The 17,689-nt window shown below is 33.3% G+C and overlaps 1 protein-coding gene across 1 annotated transcript in view; it reads right to left on the bottom strand.

The window, feature by feature from the left end:
- The window catches only part of LOC123701830 (transcription factor AP-2-epsilon), a 70,860-nt gene extending 56,182 nt beyond the window's left edge, over positions 1 to 14,678 (bottom strand). The window contains exon 1 of the mRNA XM_045649409.1: positions 14,467 to 14,678. The gene's annotated coding sequence lies outside the window, so the exon portion shown is untranslated. The remainder of the gene's footprint in view (positions 1 to 14,466) is intronic.
- Between the last annotated feature and the right edge of the window lie 3,011 nt (positions 14,679 to 17,689).

Raw genomic sequence — 17,689 nt, forward strand, 5'->3', positions numbered from 1 at the left:
TTGGTAGCTCCGTTCATTTCAACATTCCAACAACGCCTGTTCTTTTTTTAAAATTGGTCTTGTATTAAATTGCCAGTGATTTGTTTTTATTTTTTAATATAACCAGGCTGTGGTGGTTTAGATTATAAAGCGGGTTTTACACACACTCTTTTAAAGTTGAGAGATTAAAACCAAAGTTACTCGGACTTCCTATTATTTCAATTTACGTTGGCAAGTGGATACGTTGTATATGTTACTCGAGAAAAGCCAGCTGATTGAAATAAGAAAACTTGAAAGTAATCATTTATTGCTTCGAAAATTTACACCAGTTTAAGTATTATTGTTTTACAATACTTAGTACAAAAACCACGACTAGAAAAGTTTAATTTCGGGTCAATGGAAACTGGAAAGAGCAAGTCCACTCATCTACTTAAAGGTTTGTCATAGACATTATGATAGTAAAATTAAAACAATAATTGCATGTGTTATAGCTTGAAAAGCTTTTAACTACGAGATTTTAATCACTAAGGAGCGAAGTTAAACGCTGTTGTCGAAACGCCGCGAGAGGGCGTGGCTGTATGATGGATGCCTGTGCCTAAGAAGTAAGATTGAATGTCGTACGTCACTGAGTCCCTATTAAATACAGACAAAACAAAAGCACAGATTATCAAAACAAAACAGACTCTATGTCAAATAAATAAAGGTGTTGCCAACCGAAAAAACAATGTTGTAAAATTAAAAACTTTTGTTCCGAGCTTATCCATTTCATTAAGGAAAACGCTAGATTTAAACAGAATATTGATGATGCTGTGGACTGATTTAAGTAAATAAATGACTACCAAGTTCGGTATTTAGTTATTTGTTTATTGCTAATTGATTATCAGACTTAAGTCACAATTTCCAAGAAAATAAATGTCTAACAAGCCATAATACCTAGGTAGCTATTAGGTATCTACATAAAATTGTCGGTTAAAAATATCCTTGTTTTGTATAAAAATAAAGTTATTTAATAGTATACTTCGCAATAATGATCATTGAATCAAAAAGATTTCAAACCGATTTGGATTCATAACTTCAATAATAATTATTTCCATACTGAATAAGTTACGTTAAGAAGTCTCAACCCAAATAAAAAAATATCGATTAATTAATAAAAGTTCGAGTAAATTGATTGGAAGGCGAGGTTAAGAAATAATAACAGTTACCGTGTTACGAACCGAGCGTGGAGCGTGCCGTGGTCACGACCGTTTTGAGCTCCACTATCCTATCCTATCCTACTAATATTATAAATGCGAAAGTTTGTGAGGATTGATGTGTGTATACTGTATAGTATGTTTGTTACTCTTTCAGGCAAATACTACTGAACCGATTAAAATGAAATTTAGCACACATATAGAGGGTAACTTGGATTAACGCATAGGATAGGTTTTACCCCGGAAATCCCGCGGCAATGGGAATTATGCTTGATAACGCGGGCGAAGTCGCGGGCGGAAAGCTTTATATGTATATTTAAGTTCAATTTTAATATCTAAACATAAAAACAATTAAATTTACATTTAGTAATTGGTTCGTTGATAACATGTTTTATTCTATTCGAAGTTTGTTTGGCATAAAGCAAACTAGATGTAATATGATGTATGATAGGTACTCTTTTTTATGTTAATAGCAGGCAAACGAGCAGACGAGTCACCTGATGAAAGTGCTGATTTACACAGGGTCAGTAGACAAGTCAGTCGCGGCGCCGAAATTCGGCGCCGCGACTGACTTTAACTGTTTACTTCAAGCCTCTGTACTGACTTTAAATCTGTTTACACAGGGTTTTTTTTCGGGTCAGCACTGATTTGCCTCGAATTTGTAGTCAGTTACTGACCCTGTGTAAATCGGCACTTAGGTATGTGAAAATCAGCTCGCGCTTGCATTTTGTTTTTGCAGCATAGATATTTATTATATCGCAAGTTCCGACGTTCTGCGTTTTCCTTATTTTTTGTTTTATTCGGTCCCACGGCCCACCCAGTGCCCCGCCTGTAGTTGCAGGCGGCGTTGCCATCACTGAAAGGGACCATTGCCCCGAACAGTTACCCCGAAGCCTGTGAAGGATTGTGTGGAAGACCCGAGTAGTTTTGCGTTTTCCATACAAACATCGCTTTATATACAACCAATCAAAGACTCGAAAGATTAGTGTAGAGCTTTTAATAAGGAAAGTGTCTAAGTATAAAATTGCAAGTAATTATTTAAATTTTAATCCAATAGAAAAATTTCGTAATGCCGGGTATACATTATTCCAGTCGCGATCCAGTACAGTAGGTACTGGATTGCTTGCAAACGCTGACAAACAAGAGCGGAGCACCGCGGGTAAAACCGCGGAGCACGTCTAGTTATTAATACTTTCACATTTACAATATTATTGTTGTTATGGTTTTTATTGTTTATAAGCTTAAAATTAATAATTAATATTACATTAAGTTAACGACATAAATCTACTGACTTAGGTAAATAACCTCCTATAGAGAAACAAACAAACTTAACTCTCTTCATTATAATAAAAAAAATATGTATATTTTAATTGTTATCAATTTGAAAATATTAAAATAAATACACGTTTTTTTATTAACAGAAATACATTCTGACTTGTTGTATATTTGTGTTAAAATAATTGGTTATAAGTAAAAAGAAAGAAATAAACAATAATGTTCAACAATGGAATATCGTTACATTATCATAATAAAATTTTAATCTATGAATTCTAATATGATAATTTTCTTATTTCTTTATTCCACATGGATTCCAATCAAGTTAATAGTTTTGGGTAGTTGACTATACTTTATCCAGTTAAAGGCTTTAAAGCACTATGAAATAATTAGAATCATGATTATAATTACTGTAAGAACCAATATTTATATCCTGTTATTCCTAAAAATATTACGTTTTAGTGTTGCGTGTTTTTTCAAAATTGTACTAATTATGAATTTTATTAATGCATAGTGGATATTTGCCAAAATAGGCTATTTCTTAACCCAATTTCCATGTGAAAGAGCAAAAAAAATAAAGTTAACTATTAATACTTTTAAAATTGTCACACACAAAATCTTTTGTTTAAACAATTCCCTACCTTATTTATCAAGGTAAAATAACAACAAGGTACATTTACTTCAGACACATCGTACAAGATTTCTGCAAGCATGTTTAATGTTCTCGCGTACCACTAGATGTCACTGTCATTTTCTAGATCGCGCTATCGAAGTTTTTTGTGCAATACTATATATTTCCAGCATAACATAGCTTCGATGCTTATGGGCGACGTTTGTTGCTTTAATACTTTTTGTCGAGCGAACTACACCTTAAAAGTGTAGAGCTTGTATAAATTACAATAGATATTAGATATTTGATTATAGAATAGAAGAGAGAAGTCGGAAAATCAAGAATAAGTAGAAAAAATAAAATGTATAAATTAAGGTATTCTAAGTTATCCCTGTTTTAATTTATCTCTCCTCCACTCTCTAGCATTGCTACGTTAATATTTCTGACTAGCTGTCCGTTTCGGCGTCGCCTGTGGTACATGCTTACGTTTTCGCTTCATAAGAACCATCCTCGTACTTCAAGGAGTATAAAATAATATACGAAAATAATTATCGAAATCGGTCCTTCCTGTAACCGGTGATGCCGCGACCAAGGCGAATAAGGATTCATTCTTAAATATTAATAGAATGTTCACCGAGCAGTTAGAATTGGAACAATTTGCAACTAGCTTTCGGATCATACACAATTCTAAATAAACATTAATTGGCTACATACATTATTGTGTATCACACAGAACTATGTGTATCATCCGGAATTCGATTCAATTCGAAGCCATACCTATAGCTTCAGGGATTAGCATGTTCAAACAAACTCTTTACCTTTACCTATAACATAAGTTTTATTATTTTACTTGCTGTCGGGTGTGCCCCGCGGTTTTATCCGTATTGCTCCGCTATTATTGGTCTTAACGTGAAGTGCCTATAAGCCTTCTTCGACAAAAAGGGACTACCTAACTGAAATAATTTTTCAAAATAGTTCAATGGTTGTCGCGATTAACGCGTTCAAACAAACAAACTTTTCAGCTTTATAATATAAGGTATATATTATAGATTTATGATTTTTTTATTATCATTAGTGCACTGAACTCTTCAAGGCTAAAAGAAATAACATTAACAAGTGAGATGGGTATAGTCTATTCCTTTAATTGATGGTTGTAAATATGGAGGTGTCATGGTTTCCGGTCATAGACAAAAAATATGTCGATTTTGATGTACGAGCCAAGGTACGAGCTAACTGACAGATATTTAAAAATTATTTTCATATTGAAGTTGGTTTTGATTTTAATGGGAGTGTAGATTGTATTGTTCAAAATGCTGGACTTTGCCTTTCTGATTCAGGGAAATTAATTTTACTTAACTTTTCTGTAAGTATATCGTAACTTTGTTTTATTTATTTTCATCCATCTGTTGTCGTTCTCGGGCCATTCTTTTTCTATTGTTTTTATCATTAACTTTTGTTTCCTTTATATTAAATCTTGAGCGTGCAGGATATAAATAGAGTTTTCATCACCATCACATCACCGCTGTTCGAAACGGTGAAGAAAAACATCCTCACGATGTCATTCGACATGTCAATAATCAGAAATTCGACAGTATGCGACCTCTGCGCATCGTACACTATGACAGCGTGGTGGATTACGGCCTGTACCCTCCTATGAGGTCTCTGTCTCAGTATTAGCGAATAGGATCAATATGGGCTGATGATGATAAGAAAATATTTATAAAAGTATGAAACCACCGACCGACATTGTAATAAAAAGGTATAAAACATTCTTCTGTCTTAACAACTCAATAAAAATCGCCAAGAAAGTGATTATAACTTTCTTGCACCGTTCTTCTTCGTTTCAAATTAGGCCAATCAAGTGCATGCGTGTTCCGAATATAAGTTACACAAGAATCGTGTCCGAAATGTAAAACATTTAAATTGCATATTATTGCTACCGTGCACGCGGCCTCCGAATTCCTCCCAAACTTGTAATTACAGTTGATTTGCTCATCCCGATTTGCCAAAAAAACCCTTCTAATTCGAGCAGGCTTAGCGTGAGAAAGGATTTTCGCCTAAACCGACTTTGTCGCTTTACCGGTAAATGGAATTCAATAAATCTTCAATACGATGAATCTTATTAACATTATTAATCGCGGTGCATTTGAAAAAATTAAAATGAGATAATTTTACTGGCGAACGGTTGCTACGGCATGCTGAGAGCTCGCACTCGGAAAAAAGGACGCCGTCGACTCGACTGTCAGAGCGCGGACAGAAAATGAGAAATGTTGCTAACAACAAAAAAACAACCATAGACTATATCCATTCATAAAACGGCCACTCGCATTTAGAAATTAGTTTATTTTAATTACCCGGTCAGCGTATTGTTTTCATTATTGGACGATCGTTCGACTGGACAATATATTTTATTGTCTTTCTGTACGACATGATTTATACGTCTAGTTAGTAAGTTATTTGAATTTTAATTTAGACGAGTTTTAATGGGGTTCGCTTGAATGCGTTCTAATTAGGGGAAAACAACGGCGGGAAGATATGAATAATGTCAGATATAAATTCCGGTTATGAGTTAGGAAAGCGATCAGAGGTATCGATACAATAGAATGTATTTGTGTGCTAACAAATTGCTTTTGAAAAACTGAACGATGAAATATGGCTCGATTTGTGTTGGATTTTATGGATTCTATTCACAGGTACCTTCATGAGTGGAAAACGAGTAATTGCATCTTTACGTTAGTAGTAGGTATTTCATCAAAAAGCAATAATTCTGAATGATAGTGGATATTTTAGAATATTTATGTTAGAATGCAAGTTTTGCGATGCCACTGCTACTTTGCTAATATTTTATAATGAATCTGTAATTTATTATTGGTAATAGACGTATACTATGATTTTTACCAGCTCCGTTTGTTAGCTTATTATTACTTGGATAGGTATTATTATATTATTCTGTGCTGTGATCTTTCTCTACTAGAAATCTCATCTAGACACGATCAACTGTTTTGTAAGAAATATAAACAAATGAGAGACTATTTTTAAGATTGTATAAAATATACACTATGTATCAGGTACGTTGTAGTTTTGTATTTTACCTACATGATGAAATACAATTAATAAGGATACCTACCTACTTACCCGATAGTATATGCAGTAAATCTGTAAATATATAATTACTTATATATAATTATAATCCCAACCCAACCTAACCAATAAACCCAACTTCAGCTTCCAATTACATAAAGGAAAACCAAAGTAGGATCTGCCATTTAAACTTTACGACACATTAAAAATTGATTCGAACAATCACAAAAAAGTACAAGTTATTAATGAATGTTAAAATTAAAGCCACATATCACTTGGAATAAATCAAAACACGACACACTCATTCGAACGGAACACTACTAAAGTTAACAATAAAAATAAACGTATTATTGACTGTTAAAATATATCAGTGATACTTATTGAAAGGGGGTTTCGAGGCAATTAGAAGCTCGAATTGATTAAACCCGCGTTTTGTGTGTGGGCGGGTGACGTGTGATGACATTTCGGTTCATTTTTCGGTATGGCAATGTTGGCGTTTTTTTTTTCTAACGAAATGATTATAAAGAAATGAATTAAAATTTATGAAATGTGTCTTGTGTATGAGTAACGTTAAAAAATAATGTTTTATAATTGAGGTAGGTATGTGGTCTAAAAGTGAAAAGCAACATCACAAAATATAAATTTACTGACATATTATCTAAAACATGAATTAATAAAAGAATTCATCATTCAAAATGAGATTTAATGATTACGTAAATAACTAAAAACCTATATCTACGTTTGGGTCAAAGGATAAGGCTAAAAAGAAGATAAGTCATAACATTGTCACAAGATTGAGATTTGCAAAATAACATAGCAATTTTTTGTTCCCAAAAGATGCTTAGGGTAATTGAAAGATTGCCATAATCGCGTAACCGTAATGATTATTTAATTGTCAAAATGTTGCCAACAAAGAGTCCGCGCGAAATTAATTTGTCACGATTCGAAGCGTGCGTTCCATAGAATTCCGCAATGGCAACACCGTTCCCGTTTCAAATTCGAAATTCGAAATTAATGGCGAATTTGACAGGAGCTTTATTGTGGCGGCTAATTTAAATCCTATCAAGCGATGACAGCGCTTTAATGGGATCGCCGGTTTTTAAAGGCATTTCCTTTGGGCATTGTCGTATACTTGCAGGTTATTATGTTTTAATTGATCTTTTAAATTGATAATTACTGAGATGTTCACTCACACTGATGTGAACTCAATAAGTTCAATGTTTTAATTGCGAAACGTTTAATTTAAATAGATAATTGCGAATTTAATTAGGCGTGGCTTGTGGACTGCTGTGCATATTTTAATTCATACTATCTTACATTGTTTGTATACAGGAATGTCTAGGAACTTTCATTAATTGAAAAGGAAGTATAAACCACACCAAATAATATAATACGCATAATATGATTTTTTTTGTGGACTCTATTTCATCTCGGTTGTCAGTCTTTCGTTGGATCGGACGGCTTCAGGCTCAGGACCGACGGCGTAATCTCCAAGGGACAAAAAGTATCTAGAGTCTAAACTAATATTATAAAGCTAAAGAGTTTATTTGTTTGTTTGAGCGCGCTAATCTCAGGAACTACTGATCCGAAATTTTTTTTCAGCGTTAGATAGCCCATTTATCGAGAAAGTGATCACAGGCACAGATCACAGAAACTAAAGGATGTCTATGAACAGCAGCGTAGCACTGCGAGTAAAACCGCGAGGCATAGCTAGCTTGTTGATTATATATTAATTTATTCAAGTCTCAAAATTAAATTAAACCTGTGTTGCACAGATAAATGCAGCTGTCTAAAGGTAAAATCATGTTTAGAATCCATCCAATAAGGTTTTTGAGATAAATCGAGAAACAAAAAATCTACCTATGTATAACATTAGGTACTGATTAGTCCTTTTATTAACGATGAACGTCCGCCGACGGATTCGCTTCTCTATGCGTGAATGCGCAATTTCCTAAGAAATTTAGCCTTATTTCGTTTTACAAGTTACCATTTATCTACAGTAAAATGGATAAATTAAAGTTTTGTATTTTTATACCTACTTTTCATGTCCTTACTTTCAAAGTTACCCATAAAAATATTATAAGGTAATATAAATAAGACACTAGTGTTCTATATCTAGAGAAATTGTATATTCTACCTACAGTACCTTTTATTAACGATGAACGTAAGCCGACGGATTCGCTTCTCTATGCGTGAATGCGCAATTTCCTAAGAAGCCTTATTTCGTTTTACAAGTTACCATTTATCTACATATTGTATAAAAATTCATCACACGTAGCAAATATAATTACAGAATTACTTTCGCATGTACATATTATAATACTATAATTATTAGTGTAAATTAAATGTGATACAGAAATATGTAATTATAATACAATTATTATCATTGACACTCGTAATTACAATAATTTATATGTGGCTGAATATAAACGTATTTTAACGCGATATAGGGTAATTGCGCTGGTTTGCCGTCCAGCTTCTGTTTTCGTCCATTTGACTGACCTGCTACAATCACGTGCGTAAAACTTGAATACAAACCTACCTTCCCGCGCAAGTTTGCACTTTTTACGGTCCATAATGTTTAAGCAACAGTACTATCAACATGAAAATTTGATTTGACAAGAAGAGAGTTCAAAAAATTAACGTAAAAGTGGCCGCTTCGCATACGTGCCTTGCAGATGTCATCGCGCGAGAGAAAAATTTGCCGGCGAGAAAAGTTCATGGTAAGGTAAATCACTGTTTTAGCTAGTTTACGTAATGTTTTTGGTACGTATGTTTAATTCTAAGCATAATAAACGCAATTATAAGTGTTTATCATACTTTTTTATAATACTCTTCGAGATATTAAGTGGACGGATACTAGGTTACCAAATTCTCAAAATATTTGGTTTTCGTCCAAGTGGACGGAAACTCAAACAGCTACGTGAATATTTGTTAGGGTCATTTTACTTTATCGGACCTTTAAAATACTGAATAGTTTCTCCCGAAGTGATCTTTATTGCTATTAGTTTAGTTTTTTTGGTTTCCGTCCACTGCTATGTCAGTGCTGCCAAAATAAAAAAATATTTAAAGAAGTGGACGAAAACTAAATTTAGCTTTAAATGTTTTAGTTTTCGTCCATGAATGAGTATTGGAGTAGACAAAAATTAAATATAGCTATTCTTTTGCATTACTTTTCATCTATTTTTACGTAAGTATTGAAAAGTTTTCTATTCAGTATCTTCCTTATAAATAATTGCTGAGGGCCAGAGTGTTGTAGGTACCTAATGTGTGAAGTAGAGTCAATTATTCGTAGCATAGATGGGGGTAGGTCAGACATAAATCATAATACACTGTATTATGGCTGTGTGTGTAGGTATAATACGTTTCATTTGATAAACAAAGTATTAGAATGAAAATTTTTGTTGTTAGAATGAATATTTCTGTTTTTTGATGTTATTTCTTAGTCCTGTAATTATTACTTGTTTAATTTACATTGTAAGGAACGCATTCCTTTCTTTATTACGAATGATTATACAGTCATCACTAACGCCTTTAAGGACTGCCAAGTGCTACATAGATCTCAGTGTTGACTAGTTATATTGATTATTATTAGTAAAACCACAAGTAAAACTAAACCTGTAAGGTAGTGAGAAATTGTAATGTTAATTAAATAAACGTATATATTTACCTGTAATTGATTTTTAACTTAATAGTTGACCTACCCTCCTTTTTCTACACGGTGGTCGAAAACTAGCTTACACTAGGACGAAAACCAGTTTTTTTGGACGAAAACTAGCATTTACCCTACTTTTGCAGAAAATAATTTAAATAAAAAGATACATCAAAATGATTTATTTTCCCTTAATATTATCTTAAAGAAGACTATATAAGGACTTAAAAAAAATATTATATGTTTAAGGAAGGGAGGGTGCTCCAAAATATTTATTTCGTATCACAAAGTTGGCAACTCCTATAATTGGACGAAAACCAGCGCAATGACCCTACCTAGGTAGTTATTAATAAGTATTAACTTATGAATTATACTATGTATTTTATTATAGATATAGCTTTTGCCTGTGACTGCGTCAATAATATAATAAGGCGCATTTTTTTTTATCGACTAGCAACAATTATTATCGACTAGCTGTGCCGCGCGGTTTCACCTGTGGACAAACCGAACGACGAAAAAAGCCTATATTGTGTTACATACCTACATACCTAGGATACTACATCACAGCCTCGAGATTGCTCTAGAAATTTTAAAATTAATTTAACTGCATTGTTCACATCATCAATACTTCAATTAGTACGAAAAATCGTGAAACCAGCATTTTATAAATTGAATCTGTAAACTTTTGGCCAGCGTGGTGGATTATTGCTTGCGCCCTCATAGGAGACCTGTCTCAGTAGTGAGAAGATGTGTGGGCTGATAGACTTTCTAAAATAATCTATACTAATACTATAAAGCTGAAGGGTTTGTATGTTTATTTGTTTGTTTGAACGAACTACTGGTCCGATTTGCAAAATTCTTTCGGTGTTAGATAGCTCATTTATCGAGGAAGGCCATAGGTATAGGCTATAAATTATTATATTGGTCGATTCTAAACACATTTGGCGATTCATTTTCATAATACATAGAGATAGAGATGTCTTTTAAAATAATATAACTGGAGATTTCGTTTGTATAAATAGCATCACAACTACTAAGTACCTAGTTCCAATTAAAAATGTCCAAATGTCCATGTATTGACGATCTCTTATTATCTTTATACTATGACATGTAACACGCCACGCCACGACCAATAGGAACAAAGCAGCAGTGAGAAATGTTGCTTACCTTTTTTTTAAAGTAGGAACATTTTGCATAGATATACCCACGGCTCCCGGGGAAGGAGCCGTGGGTTATGTCGGATTCTTACTGACTAAAACCCCACTGCGTTCCGTCGGGGCCGCGGGTATTGGATGGATTTCTTCCACGACTTCTATGTCCTTATCAAGGCAGATAAAGTAACGCGTCTCAGCTAGTAGTAGTAACGTCATATCCCTTGGAACAAAGCCTAGTAATTCATTTTATCGCAAGGATGTCTTTCATATAATTCTGTACAATTACGAGTCGTAAGCCGGTCTGGTAATTATAGCCTGTCCAGTTTAAACGGTCAAATTTATTTTTCGTTCCTTAGTGATAATAATAGTTATATGAAAGTGGTGAATATGGTTATGTGATAAATGTAATTACATATTATGAATGATTTGGTGTTGTTTTTATTCGTATGTAAAGGAAAGGATATAGTTTACCATAATAATTAGCCAAGAATCTTGAAAATAAATAAAGGTAATAACCTAACAACAAATAAGTTTAAGAATAACAATATAGGTATCAACGTAACCCTAACTAGAAGGTACCTAGGTCTCTACTCCGATTTTTATTTTTTACTACCTACTACCTAGTCAGTGAGATAATTCAAAGTTTGTGGGTGACTAATCTAAAAATTATGTACCTGTTTTGAATCAGTGACAATATTAAAACACATTACATAGGGTCATTGCGCCTGTTCGCGTCCACCTGCCTATTCGCGTCCATTTTGCGGATATCTTTTAGAAAATTCACGAAAATAAGTATACTTTATGTAAAATTGTAATAAGAAAAATTTCCGATAATTACCTCAATGTATAAGAGACATGCACACATATTCAAATTATGCCTGCGCACCGCCTATCCTATTTAAAAAAAATATTTAAGTTTGGCTATTAAACGAGAGAGCTAAAACGCGCGGGATTTTGAGAAAAAAATAGTGCGCAGCGTCGCGTTTGACGGTAAGTATCTTATTGTTAAATGTGAATTTTTGAATATGTAACTGTTTCTTTGCTTTGCTAACAAAACATGGAATAGTATGGATTATAAATAAGTTTATTTCTCTTACAATTAATAGTTAAAATAAGGTGGACGCGAATTACTACACCGAATTTGTACAACTTCCATTTTGCGTCCACGGTGGGCGCAAACTATACCTGTAGTGCATAACAATAGAACATATTGCGTCCACATTGTTTTTCATTACGTAGCAATGAATTGTTTGTTAAAATATGTAATTTAAAATAGATTGTAAATTTTTGACTAAGACCACAAGTTGTTAATTTAAATTTTCATTCAAATTAGCAAATTTTTATGCTATTTTTTCATTTTAAAATGGGTATTCTAAGAATGAGACCAGTATTTTTGAGAATGAGAGTCAATAAGTCTGTGGTTAAGAAAATAATAGAAACAAAAAGGAAATTTAATTCATTAGAAACTAAAAAATAGCGTAGGTAGGTAATCTTAATAGAACTGATTATTATTTATTTACATAACGTAACTTTGTTTTTTGTTAATTTTTGATTCTAACTTCTAATAATGATGAGAAGATAAATATAATTAAGTTTTTCCAGTTTCCTTACACAGTGAATTATATTAATAATAATGTTGATTTTAGGGTTCCGAACCTCAAAAGGAAAAACCGGAATCCTTGTAGGATCACTTTGATATCCGTCCGTCTGTATGTCCGTCTGCCGGTCTGTCTTTCTGTCAAGACCCTTTTTCTCAGTAACGCGTAGAGGTATAAAGCTGAAATTTATTTTGAATACTCAAGTCTACGGTCCCTTGAAGCTGTGAAAAAATTAAACTTATAAGCCAAAGCAATCAAAAGATACAGCCGTTTATGCTGCAAATTTTCGCAAATTTCGACATTCGCAAGGGAATCAAAACCTACAGGGTACTTTACGTACCTAAACACAGACACTTGAAGTTTGGTACGAAGCAACGTCTTATAGCACAAATAAGGGAAACATTGAAAAAATAATCATTTACAGTTAAAACATATGAAAAAAGACAGGTTAATACGGAACCCTCGGTAAGCGAGTCCCACTCGCATTTGGCCGGTTTTTATTAAATAACTATATTCGTAAATAAATAATTTATTAAAATCTAATTTTTATTTGCATTTATCTGATAAAATATCACCCAATACACTCTTAATTCCTTTTCTAAGCTGGTGGACGCGAACTGGTCCACGGGTGGACGCAAAAAGGAATTTTTGGACGCGAACTGGGTAAAACGCCAAATTCTGCTATTTGTCTAGATAAATAAAAACCACATGATATTTCCAACACAATTGAAAGGAAATCATAAAATAGACTATGTAAGGAACACGTTACATAAATTTTGCGTTGTAATTTGTTCTGGAACATTTTTATTTTCTCCTTCAAACTTTCCAACTGCACTAAGTGGACGCGAACTGGCGCAATTACCCTAATACTTTTGGTAATGTAAAATATACTTAATAAATTTTAGTTTTATAAATGTAAAATAAAAAATATAAATGAATTAATAACATCAAACAATTGGTACCTTCCTAGGTACCTACATAGGTCATTGTACCTAGGTAGTACCTAGGTAGGTACAATGAGATGCAAATAATCTTTTAGAACAGGCTTTGAGTCGTTTTTCTTTGTTAATTAGAATTTCTTATTGAAAACTAGGTAAGACACCTATCTAGGTAGGATCTAGAACTGTAAAGCTTTATATGAAACTAGGTTAGTTTCTTTAGACCTATATTTTGAAGACAAAGCATGTTAGAAAAAATATTTCATACCTACACAAAAGCTAATTAGGTTTATTTATAGGTTTTTATAGAACACAAAGATTTATTTTTTTTATTTATTAGAGGTTAAGTAATAAGTACCTACCTATTGGTTCAATAGATATAGGTATAGGTAGGTAGGTAGGTATCTATTCTATTTTTAAATGTTTGTAAGGATTTGTCTTTCCAGATTTTTTGGTCTAAGATAGTACCTATTAGGTAGGTATTAACTTTTTGTTTTCTTAATTGAAGTTCTTTTTTTAAATCACTACCTAGGTACCTACCTACCTACATAGTATAAAATAAAGTCACTTTCTCTGTCCCTAGGTAGGTACCTGGGTTTGTTCAGATAGGTACCTATAATAATTACCTACAAAATATGCAATATAATAGGTACCGACTATACCTACCTGTCCATAAATTCTCAGGTAAATTATGATTATTTATGATAATTGTTTATCCAATTATAAGCAAATTATAGACTTGTTTAAACCTTGATGCTTCATTCTAGAATCTGTAATCAATCTTAGAACTAGGCAGATAATCTGTTAATATCAGTTAATATATTCCTAATTCTTAATTACCTACATTTAGTTTGTTAGAATGATTCTAAAGAATAGTTTTTACTCATTGTCTTGTTTCATAAACAACAGCATAGAGGGTCTCATCAAAAAGTCAGAAAAACACAAAAATGTAGTTAAATCATGCAAAAAAGTGAAATAAAGCATACCTCACGATGACACTGCATATAAAGATTCATGCCGCTATATCTATAAGGCAAACATATCACAGTTCACAAAGTTTATCACAATTGAGAAAGCTCAACACGGATCGTACGGCACACGACTCTCAACATCCTATCGATTCACCACCGCCTCGGGCGCAGCGTAGATCACAGAATCACGCGTAGAAAATGTAATAATAATCGACCATCCCGCAGGCTTATCTGTAAACGACTGGAGGCGAAAAGGTTTTAGCTGGGGGCGAAAGGCCCGCGTCGCTGGCGGCTCCGCCCCGGGCAGGCATTGGCCCGCGCGGCGGCCGGCGGGCCTCCCATTGGCCGCCAGACCCTCGCCGCATGCCGCACGCCGCACTCAGACCCCTCCGAACACAATATTTTGACGTTTTTTAGCCGCGCGGTGGCATTTCACTGCGAAGCGATTAATTGTAATTCTTTATGGTTATTGTAGGGTTAAGTGAGCATTTGACGTGACGCGCTCTTATCGTGTGCGTTTATCGGGCATCGATGCCATTTTTTGTCGACGTTTGAATAGGTTGGATCGTATTGTCAGCTGAATAGTATCTTTACGCGTTTTTACACCTGTTTACGGTTTGAAGGATCCTCCTGGTGTACGATAGAGTTGCACAATGATTTGTATAGTGTTATTTTAATGTAATTGTGTGGGAGTTTGCTAAATTTCCGTTCGATTAGTCACGGCTATTGATTGACGGTTTTTTTGCGACGTGAATCAGGGATCCTGTTTCTATTCTGATTTTGTGTTAGCGAATTTTTAGTCTGTTGATTTATTGGTGTTTTCTTTCATATTTTTTATAGTTATGTCTGTAGGCTTAAGGTATAAACTATCAACCTACTTATGTTAAGTGAGATTATTATTTTTTATTTCAGTTTACATTGAGCTTTTATCTCAATTCCTTCATTATTTGTTATAACGAATACCATTCATACCTAGGCAGGTACCTAGTTAACAAAGCTTTTCGAAGTAGAGCTTTAAATTAAATTATAATCAACATTTTTAAAATATTCGAGATACCTAGGTAGGTAGGTATACTATCTATAAGATAAGCTTTCTAAAGCTCAATGAAGGAAACATGCTAATCATTTAAATTGACTACACATTTTAATTGACTACAATAGTATCAGAATTCAGAACCATTATGTAGAGACCTCTAAATTCATATAAGATCCTTTGTTCTATAGGAAGAAAATAATAAAAATAGGTATCTACCCACGAAATTAGCATTCGATAGGTAGGTACTCTAAGTACCTATCGAATTTACCTACCTATTCAATCGAATGTTCTAGGATAGGTAGTGTTGTTCACACTGTCATTAAGTATCTTTTGTGAAATTGTTATGACTTATGACTGATTGACTGTTACAGACTAGGAACCGCTAAATTTTTATCCGAAATAAGTAGGTAGGTAGGTACCTACAAACTGAATTTTAATTTTTATTAGGTAATTGGTAGGTACTCTTACCAATTTATCATCAGAAAAAATATCGTAAAGTAGGTAGGTACCTAATTTAGACCTATAATACTTATTTAGCATCTACTATGACAAAAATTTTCATAACAAGTAAATTGATCTTTCAAATCACATCATCAATAAAACATAGGTAGGTAGGTATTTAAAATATTAGAAAGAGATTTAAAACACATGATTTTTTTTTGTTTAAGCTAGATATTTGCATAATTATTGATTTTGGAAACCGCATTTAACACCACTCATCAAAATTAAAACCCACTAAAATTTTGAAAACAGTAGAAAGTTTTAAAAGCAGCTGTCAAATTCGACGCATTGTTCATTGCGGTCCCGCCAAATATTTCAAATTTCGCGCTATTTTGCGAATTCTACATAATTAAACGTTTAGTGTTGCCACAACCAGCCCGCGGTGATGGACATTTGGTAGGCGTATAGCTACAATAATAATAACAAAGCTTGCTTGTGGTTAAAAATTAAACTTGCACATGCGTGAGGAAAAAAGAAAAAAACATTCAGATGCAGTTGAAACAATTTAATTAAAGCGTAGTCTTGTTTTAACCAAGCAAGGAAATGAAAAGTGTTTTTATTTGTAGGCAAAATCGGCGAAACGCATTAGCAAGTCATTCAATTCATCACGGTGACCCGAGCCACCTTTGTCAATTAAAAAATTATCCAAACTGTCAAACGTTTGATAAATTCACTACTTTTTGTTTTACCGCCCAATTTGTTATGGCGGCCCCGGTTAGATATACCTAAAGGAATTGGAATTGTAACGGCATTTTTTACTAATAAATTCAAAATGACATAATGAAGAATTGGGTTATTGTGTTGGCGTGGATTGTTTTTTTGGTTGCCTCGATTTGATTTGGTTTTTATTAGAAATAGAAGCAACTGTTCTAAAATAGACGATACGATGGTACGAATTAAAAATTAGTATTTAATTAAACCATAGAAAATTCAGGTATTGCAAAGGAACTTGCTAATAATAATACCTAACTGACTCAAACCTTTTTGTAGCAATGGCCAAAGTATCAGGCACATAGAAAAAGATTTTTTATCAAAATATTTTATCTGTAGAACCTAACTTGTAACAGATAATGCATGCCTCAAAATTACCATAGACAACATTCAAGATGGCTATCATACCTCAATTACATTAGAGATAATTTTAGAAGTATTCCAAACATGTCGACTATTACTCAGGTATTTGAGGCTTCGGCACGCGACGTGTACCTAATTTAGGACATTATTACATAACAATGTATCAAAAATGTTGATTACCATAGACTATAGACTACACACTTTATAGAAGACTAGCTGTGCCGCGCGGTTTTACCTCAGCTCCTGTTATGGTCTTAGCGTGATGATATAATATATATAAAATATATAGCTATATAATATATAGCCTATAGCGGTATAGCCTTCCTCGATGAATGAGCTATCTAACACCAAAATAATTTTTCAAATTGGACCAGTAGGTAGATATTCCCTGAGTTTAGCGCGTTCCAACAAACAAACAAACTCTTCGGCTTTATAATATTAGTTCAGATTTACAATTTCTAAGGAATATGACTATCTAACAAGTATGAAGTATTTTGTAATAAAATTTAGAACTGAATGGTTTTTGAATACTTGGATAGCTAGTCTTTGCTACTTTGAAGTTACAAATTTTAAATTATCTGTCGGATTTATGAAAAAAAAAAACTAAAATTCTTACAATAGAAACAA

Source organism: Colias croceus, chromosome 22 (assembly GCF_905220415.1).
Source record: "Colias croceus chromosome 22, ilColCroc2.1".
NCBI lineage: Eukaryota > Metazoa > Arthropoda > Insecta > Lepidoptera > Pieridae > Colias > Colias croceus.